This window comes from Arctopsyche grandis, chromosome 11, assembly GCF_051622035.1.
Source record: "Arctopsyche grandis isolate Sample6627 chromosome 11, ASM5162203v2, whole genome shotgun sequence".
Taxonomy (NCBI): Eukaryota; Metazoa; Arthropoda; class Insecta; order Trichoptera; family Hydropsychidae; genus Arctopsyche; species Arctopsyche grandis.
In genome coordinates, this window is record NC_135365.1 from 16,991,206 (window position 1) to 17,000,160 (window position 8,955).

An 8,955-nucleotide genomic window follows, 5' to 3' on the forward strand; every position below is an offset into this window, starting at 1 on the left:
ACTTGACCGACAAAGAGATTGTATGAATCTTAGTGATAATAATAAATATTAAATTGAAAACAGTCATTGTTGTAATACGATTGAACAAATTACACATGATTATTTACTCTACTCTTTCATGCATTTTTTCAAAAGTAGATCGAAAAAAAACATTCTGTAGATTTTTACTTTATATATGCACGTAGTAACAAGAGATGAAGTTTTGTGATCATGCGAGAATTCGAACTTGGAATTATGATTGATTTGAACTCAGAATCGATCACTGATTACGTGTGCATGATCTAGCAAAAAAATTGTGTGTGTGTGTGTCTGTGTGTATGTCTGTGTATTTTGGGGATTTTTTGAACACCGTTAGTCTTATCGTACTGAAACTTATATAGTATGGGTTACTGAAATGCTAATCGGTAAGACATCTTATCGATTAGCATTTCAGTTCAAGTTGACCAGAAATGGTACCTCCCATTATATATGACCATTTTTTTACAATGTTTTTACTAGTTTCCCTTCGTTAGTTGGTCTAAAAAACTTTCTACACTCTTCCGATCGCTTGGAAAAATTGCCATTTTGCGAGGTTTGGCCGCCGATAGAGATTTCAATTGGGTCCGCTGCCCAAGTCAATGGTGAAGTACATATAATCGTAGTAAACATGTTTAGGAATCCAAGAAAATTGGAGAAGATGATAGCTAACCCATTGCCAATAGCCTTGTTTGTTTGACTTTCCGCCTTCCATTCGTTTTGTCAGATTTTATTGGTTTTAACGCCTATAATGATATATTTCTACAGTTTCTAATTGTTTTGATCAGTACCAAAATATTAAAAAAAATTAGTTTAAAAAGCACAACAATATAAAAACTAAAGTCCCGGCTTAAATGATAATCTTTGAGAAATTTCTTATAAGAATCAAAAATAATATGTATACTAGATAATTAACGTAAAGTATTAATGTTATTAACTATATTATTTCATATAAAGGTATTGTTGCGTAGGGGTGGGTGGAGGATCCAAATAAAAGGCCAAAGTCGCTTCACAGCATTTATTGGGTGATTAGGAGATCCACGCACTGCCAGTGCTTCGTCCAGAATACCTTCATATGTCTAAGTACCTGCTTATAAAAGGCAGGTCATTCACTGCAACTTCGACGTCCATTTACTTCCCCATCGTTTAAGTACGTACACGGATATGCAGTCCCACGGTCCAAGGCATGCAGTCCCACGTTTTCGCGCTGTCAGTTCTGAGAACTCTAACGGGAAGCCGTGCCGACCAATTAGTCCATTCGGGGGTCTCCATTGTTAGCCGAATGCACTCAAGCCTCGAAACCAATTATTTCAAACGGTCGCAGGGTCTCAGGAACGCGCCGTCTCACGCTCGTCCGGATTCTGGGATATAGCGGAGATGCTACTCGGCCTAATCCGAGGGTCTCTATTGTAACCCTCGAAAACATTTAAGCCGCCTGATAATCTCGATTGCACTTAACCGGTGGCGTACGTTACAGTATAATATGTGGTAAACGGATTATTCCGCAAATAGCGATCGTGCGCACGACAATCGTTGCCATAAAAATCGCCAATACGGAATATCTGGCACTCGAATTCTCATTAGTACAATATTTCGCGTGGGAAGCTTTCGATTCATTGAATTTTTGGGTGCCAGATGTTCCGTGATCGAGATTTTAGTGACGTGCGCGTGATTGCTTTTTGCGGAACTATCACCGAACCATAAAATGTATACTAGAGGACGGTCTCCGTGACGAGACAGAGTGTTAAGCACTCTGCGTATTCAAGGTATTCTGCGCGCGCACTCAAGGTATTCTGCGCGCGCACATTAATACGGGAGGAAAAGCCTGTTCCTCTTGTTCCTGTTGTATCCTGCTCGCGCAAATTAAGTGAGTATGTACCGTTTACCATGCACCATTTTTTTTTTATCTTTTGACTTAAGATCTTTCGATTTTCGATCTTTGCCTTCCGATATTTGCGTTTTCTGTCGTTTAACATTCTGTCTCGTCACGTAGACCCACTAAAGGATTAATGTGATTAAATATATTACTTAATACTTTGGGTCGCCTTTATATCATATCTTCTTTCCGTGAACCAGGGTTTTAATTAATATGTATATTTAATTAAGATTATCATTTAAGCCGGGATGATAATTTTTATGTTATTTATTTATTTATATAATTTTAGTTATTTAGCTAATTTAAATATACATTCTTAATAACTTAATTCTAAAATTTTATTTTTAATTTATATGTATGTACTGTCCCTCACAGATGTGTCTCCCCGCACCTCGCAAGAATGCATCCATGGTCTTAGAAAACCTGATGCACTCAGGGAGGGCATTGTACATGAGCACACCCCTGTGAAAAATACCCCCAGCTGTCTTCTTTTTTTTTAATCTACTCAAAACTAATATGTCCTTATTTCTAGTATAAAAACTATGTACATATATCTTTATTTCTTATTATACATATAATCGTTAAATATCCTGTTGTTTTTTTTAAACATTTTTTAAACACTTTTTATATTTATTTTTATTACGAATGCAGCTCAAGCTTGCTCCGTTCTAACGCGAATTACCTGGTTACTTTCACACTTTTCACCCAGATAGCATCCAAGATATCTGAAATGATTGACTCTTTTCACCACGTTTTGGTCAATTTTTAGACATTTATCCGTATTATAGTCGACTTATTCAAAATCATCCACTTTGTTTATTTCATCATCATCAGTTGATGTAAATATAATATTATATATATGCGTTAGCGGAATTTTTTAAATAAATAATTCCAAAACTCTACACAATCTATCTGCTAACAAAAGCAAGGCATAGTATCCAAACAAGCTCTCAATATTTTCCGAAATAAAACAACCCCGCCATTTACACGGGATAAAGAAAATTGAAAATTAATCTCGGAGCGTATGGCATACAGTCACTTTAAATATATTGAGCCAGTTTTTCCAACAAAATTGAATCGCACGCCCATTTTTTACACGTATATAAACTCACTAGTCTTCCGAAATCTATCCTTCAATGAAATTATTTAATTTTCACCTCACATCGAGACCGAGTTATCCACTTAAAAATTTCCCAGTAAGCAACGGCACACGAGAGGCTTTCCAAGCGGGGGTGCTCCATTCACGGGCGCCACCGGTGCTTAAATTCGGGTGAGAATTTTGCGTAATCTAATTTTTCTACATTAGATTAAAGATTTACGCGAACGCGGGTCCTTTAAGGAGTGCGGGGCCCCTCGACGTGCTCAAAGTAATTTATTGCTGAAAGTTTTCAGGCGAGGAGCTTTCTTCACGCTCGCGGCGCGCTGAAAGCCTAAAGTGGCGCGTCGTTACGCCCGTGATTTGTAATATGAAACTTTTGTACGAATGCCCGGTAATTTCGCCCGTTCAAACAAGTACTTTAATTGCCGACGAAGAACAAACACACGCTCTCCTCCTCCTCTGTTTCGTATCCCTCCCCCATCCCTCCCCTCGTCTGCGTGCTTTCCTTTCAGTTCCGTCTCTCGTTTCGTCGAATCGCCCATTTGGGAAGTATTTCATTGTTAATTGAAAATTTTCAATACTATCGTGCTTCTAATGAAATTTTGCCTGCGTATAAAAGAATGACTACTCGGATGTTTTAAAGTGCTTTGTATGCTAAATAAAATGTTTGCATAAAATTTTTCCACCACAGCACAGTGTACAAACTATTTAAATAATTTATTTTGATTTTTAAATGCTTTTTATTATTACGAAATTATGTTCACAATACATCTTATATCTTTTTTAATAGCCACTGATCTACTGATCATTTTCTATTTTACAATTTAATTTAATTTGGTTAGTAATCACAGTATTATATTATTCTAATGTTAATCTACAGCATAATAGGAAAAAAAGCTCAAAAACCTATTTACAATCCTTATGAATGTTCATAATACATCTAATACATAATATTAATTAAAGACTCTCTAAAGTCGATGACCTAAAGCAGATTGTGTTTAGGTAATCTGTGTTTATACCTGAAGGGTATAGACATTTTGTTGAAATCACCGAGACTCTTCACGAGTGTGTTAGTATGGTTATTAGTGATTCTGTCATAGAATCTACTGGTTAGTTTGTTAGTAATGTCTGTAACAAACGGAATATTATATATGGCATGCAGTTTTTTCAAGTTAGTATATATGGGTGTATTATAAAATATTTTAAGGGATTTATTTTGTATTACTTGGAGCTTGGAAAGATTAGTATTCGAGGCGTTATTCCATACAGGTGAAGCATAGGTTAATAATGGTAATATGAGCGCGCGATATAATTTTATTTTATTTTGAGTTGATAAAGAACTATGGCGATTAAATATTGGATATATTGAGGATATACCCCGCATCGCCTTGCATTTCGCTGCCTCAATGTGAGGTGCCCATCTCATTCTTTTATCAAACGTTACTCGTAAATATTTTATTACTGACTGCCATTTCAGACTTTCTCCAGAGGGGATTTTCAGATCTGAACTTGGCTTATGCTTTTTAACACTAAAGAATATGGCGTCTGTTTCGGTTTGATTAATTTGAATTTTCCACTTAGTGAAGTGTTCAGTCATTGTTTTTATTGCAAATTCAAGATTTTTAAGAATAGTATCTGGTTTTTTGCTACTTGTGAAGCAAGCGGTATCATCTGAAATAATTTATAGGTTAACGGACTGTTGGCCGAATGGACATTTTGCCGACGAACATTAAGCCGACTGACGATTGGCCGAGCGGACACTAGACCGACGGACATTTGGCCGAATGATATTTTTAATTGTTTAAATAAAAAATAGTAAAATATGTATCACAGTTCTGAATAGGCGTTCTCAGTCCAATATCAAGTCAAAATTATCGATCATCAAAACAAAGATCGTTCGATGGCTCGAGCAGAGATGTGTAAAAGTTACCGTTAGCATTTTGGCCATAGCACGCATACCAAATTATCAACATTATAATATAAACATTTTAGCATTCATTGTATAAACCTATTAGTGCTGCATTCTTAATAAAAATAAATTAAAAAAGTACTACAATATAAAAAAGTTCTCTTCATATAAATATATAATATGTATGTACATACCTATACTAGAGGATCTGTTTCTACATTTTATAATTACTTTGGTCAGTACTAAAATATTAAAAAAATATACTCAGGGCTTAGATGGATAATCTTTGAGAAATTTCTTTATATGAATTGAAGAGTATTCAAAGGTAAGTGGAGTCAGGTCGAGGTACAAGAAAACACGCAGGCAGGTTCCAGTTCTTTATTGCTGCTCGTCCGGTGGAGGTCAGGATCCGAATGCCACCGATCGAGAGCGTACCGTTCTTATATCATAGAGCGCTCAGCGCATACACGTTTATGACACGTCAACAAGTACAGTCATTGGTCAAGGAGTCGGGTGTAGCCATTGGCCACAACGCCCGACTCCACCATTGGTCGGCGTCACCATGACGTCACCGGTCCACGGGGCGTCTCCCTATGCAACGCTACACAACCCCCCTCTTAAGAGAGATCGTCCCGATCGACCCACCAATTTACACCTTAATTTACACATTAATTTACACATTAATTTACACATTAATTTACACATTAATTTACAATTACAAAACAGCTACATACAATTACAGTCAATATTCGACGGCCTTATACCTTGCGAGTCTATCCAGGTGCACCACCATTAATCGGTTTGAGCCGTCGAATTCCCTGCGTATCCTATATACTACGTCACTAAGTTTAGTCACTATGGTGTACGGTCCTTCCCACAACGATTGCAGCTTTGGTGAAAGCCCTGGAGTCTTGGCAGGGTTGTACAGCCATACTCGGTCACCTGTTTCGTACGCCGGTTCGGTTCTGCGGACGTCGTATCGCGTCTTCATACGGCTATTCTGCATCCGGAGGTGGGCTCTGGCGAACCGATGTACCTTGGCCATGCCTTCGGTCAACTTCGTGGTATATCGGTGTGGATCTTGAGGTTCGCTGTCTGGTGGAGGGCCCCCATATAGTAGGTCCGCCGGCATGCGCAGTTCTCGTCCGTACATCATGGCTGCTGGTGATGCTCCTGTCGCATCGTGTTGGGCCGCTCTATATGCCATGAGGAAGTGCGGAACCAGCGTGTCCCAGTCGTCCTGCTCGTCGTTGACGAACTTCGTCAAGTGCGCCCGCATGGTTCGATTGAGTCGCTCGACCATTCCATCGGACTGAGGTCGGTATGGTGTTGTTCTCGTTTTGTGTACGCCCAGCCGGTCCAGTGCCTGACGGAACAACTTCGACTCGAAGTTTCGTCCCTGGTCAGAGTGCAGCTCGTTCGGGACGCCTAGCCGCGTGAACACTTGTTCTACCAGGGCGTCTGCTACGGTCTCTGCCTCCTGGTTCGGTAGTGGAATCGCTTCCGGCCACTTCGTGAAGTAGTCCATGGCCACCAGTATGTATCGGTTTCCTCGTTCGGTGGCCGGGAGTGGACCCAGAATGTCGACTGCCATTCGTTGTAGTGGCGTCCCCGAAAGGTACGGTTGAAGTGCCCCGCGATTCCTTCGGTGTGGTCCGTTGTGGGCCCCGCACTGTGCGCATCGTTCGCACCACTGGGTGACGTCGATTCGACACGTCGGCCAGTAATATTTTTGGCGCACGTTTCGGTACGTTTTATTGATACCGAAGTGGCCCCCCGTGGGCGCGTTGTGCATCTCCCACATGATTTCGGGTATCTTCTCAGTCGGCACCACCAGCTGCTTTGTGTGACGTGTTCCCGCGGTGTTCTCCCATCTCCGGTACAGCTTACCGCCTTCCACCTCCAATGCGTCCCATTGGGTCCACAGTATTTTCAGTTCCTGCTCCTCAGCAGATACTGTTTCCCACGGTGGTCTCGTTCCGGCGTTCTTCCACTCGACGATTTTGTCGATCGTCGAGTTTGTCATCTCGTTGGGCAAGATCCCTACGAGGGCTACTCGTGCTTCCGGTTCTGCGGGTTCTACTGGTTCCGTTCGGGCCGAGTCGTTTTCTTGATCGGTTGTCTCTGCGCGTGAGCATTTGGGACACTCTTCCGTACACGGCCTTCGCGATAGTGCGTCCGCGTTCCCGTGCTTTATCCCCGGTCGATGAATGATGGTCACGTTGTACTGGCCCAGAATTTCCAGCCACCTCGCCAACTGGCCCTCCGGTCTTTTGAAGTTCTTCAGCCACGTTAACGCTGAGTGGTCGGTTCGTAACGTGAACTTCGAGCCCGATAGGTAGTGGTGGAAGTGTTGAATGGCTTTAATTGCCGCCAATAGTTCTTTTCGGGTCACGCAATAGTTTTGTTCGGGTTTGTTCATTGTCCGGCTGAAATACCCGATCACTTTCTCCACCCCCCCTTGAACTTGAGACAAAACTGCACCGATGCTATGTTGACTGGCGTCGGTGTCCAACACATATCGCTCTCCCGGCTGGGGATACGACATAATTGGCGTGGTAGTCAGCGCTTCTTTCAACTTTTCGAACGCTTGTTCGCACGTCGGTGTCCACTTGAACTCGCGCCCTTTTTCCGTTAGCTGATGGAGTGGTTTCGCGATCTCGGCGAAATTGCGCACAAATTTTCGGTAGTACGTGGCCAGTCCCAGGAAGCTGCGCATTTGGGTTTGTGTTTTCGGAGTCGTCCAGTCCCGCACGGTTTGGACTTTCTTCGGATCTGTCGAAATTCCTTCGGCTGACACTCGGTGTCCCAGAAATTCGACCTCGCGGCAGCACAATCGACACTTGTCTGCATTCAATTTAAGGCCGGCTGCCTGTATCCGTTCGAACACATTGTTTAAATGCACCAAGTGTTCGTCGTAAGTTTTGCTGTGCACGATAATGTCGTCTAGATACACGAGGACATTGCTTATGTCACCGACCACTTTTGTCATTAACCGTACGAACGTCGCTGGCGCGTTACACAACCCGAATGGCATCACTTTGAACTGAAACAGACCGAACTCTGTTACGAACGCTGTCTTCTCGCGGTCTTCCGGGGCGACCGGTACCTGCCAGAATCCGCTCTGCAGATCCAGTGTGCTGAAATAGCTCGCTCCGTTCAACTGGTCGAAAGTGTCGTCGATCCTCGGGATGGGGTGTGAATCTATTTTGGTGACGGTGTTCAGTTTCCGGTAGTCCACGCACATCCTTAGCGACCCGTCCTTTTTGGCGACCGGAACTACCGGTGACGCCCACGGCCCGTGCCCCGGTTCTATCGCGCCCTGCTTCAGTAAGTCGTCGATCATAGCGCGTACTTCCTCTTTCCGTGCTAGCGGTATCCTTCTCGGCGGCTGTTTCATCGGCTTCGCGTCTCCCACGTCGATGGTGTGGACCGCCTTGGTGGTCCTTCCTTGGTCCTTCTCGTCCCGGGCGAACGCTTTCCGATTTTCCCGAATCATGGTCTCGAGGCGCCGTTTCTCTTCTGGCATAATATCGGCCCTCTCGAGTAACGCCGTGATCTTCGGGTGGGGTACTTCCCCGCGCATGCTCTTGACAGCAGGAGCATTTTTCTTGCCTTTCTCGCGTTGCACGCCCCTGATGATACACTTCTCCTCTCCGCCCAACTCGAACGTAGCTCGGACATGTCTCAGTGCGTCCAGTCCCAACAATATGGGATCCTGGATATCCGCCACCGCTACGTTCCACGGAAACTTTTCGCCCTGCAGATTAAGGGTCACCCGTATCCATCGGTGGATCTTGATGGTTTGGCCCGCCGCTTGCCGCGCTCTGCTGTAATGGCCCTTCACGACGGTGTAATCTTTAGGAGAGATCTTCGCGAACAGTTCCGGGTTGATCACCGTGATGCACGCCCCGGTGTCCCCCACCATTCGACACGGCACGCCTCCGATCTCTCCTTTCACGACAAACGAGCCGGCCGTGCCGCTGCCGTCCAGTTTGTTCACTCCGGGTGTTTTGCGTGCACCGGTGATCGGTCTGACCCGTAACAGGCCGATCA